This window comes from Arachis ipaensis, chromosome B7 (genome assembly GCF_059453495.1).
Source record: "Arachis ipaensis isolate K30076 ecotype BB chromosome B7, ASM5945349v1, whole genome shotgun sequence".
NCBI lineage: Eukaryota > Viridiplantae > Streptophyta > Magnoliopsida > Fabales > Fabaceae > Arachis > Arachis ipaensis.
In genome coordinates this window covers 30,629,385-30,630,029 of record NC_142442.1, presented here as the reverse complement: position 1 = coordinate 30,630,029, position 645 = coordinate 30,629,385, and the positions used below count along the sequence as shown (strand labels likewise).

The 645-nt window shown below is 40.5% G+C and overlaps 1 non-coding gene across 1 annotated transcript; it reads left to right on the top strand.

The window, feature by feature from the left end:
* Positions 1-253: 253 nt before the first annotated feature.
* On the top strand, positions 254-361 carry LOC148550717 (small nucleolar RNA R71). The gene has a single exon (XR_015893555.1). It is a non-coding gene; the product is annotated as a small nucleolar RNA R71 (small nucleolar RNA).
* Positions 362-645: the final 284 nt, after the last annotated feature.

Here is a 645-nt window from a genome sequence, read left to right as displayed (position 1 = left end):
ATATTTTGTTCTGAGCCAATATGGCATTCAGAGTATCAATATCAAGAACTCCTTTCTTCTGATTTGTCCCATTATTCACAGGATTCCTCTCAGAAGTGTACATGAATTGGTTATTTGCAACCATTTCAATGAGTTCGTGAGCTTCTACAGGCGTCTTCTTCAGATGAAGAGATCCTCCAGCAGAGCTGTCCAATGACATCTTGGACAGTTCAGACAGACCATCATAGAAGATAGCTATGATGCTCCATTCAGAAAGCATGTCAGAAGGACACTTTCTGATCAATTGTTTGTATCTTTCCCAAGCTTCATAGAGGGATTCACCTTCCTTCTGTCTGAAGGTTTGGACTTCCACTCTAAGCTTACTCAATTTTTGAGGTGGAAAGAACTTTGCCAAGAAGGCATTGACTAGCTTTTCCCAAGAGTTCAGGCTTTCCTTAGGTTATGAATCCAACCATATCCTAGCTCTGTCTCTTACAGCAAAAGGGAATAGCATAAGTCTATAGACCTCAGGGTCAACCCCATTGGTCTTGACAGTGTCACAGATTTGCAAGAATTCAGCTAAAAACTGATGAGGATCTTCTAATGGAAGTCCATGAAACTTGCAATTCTGTTGCATCAGAAAAACTAATTGAGGCTTAAGCTCAA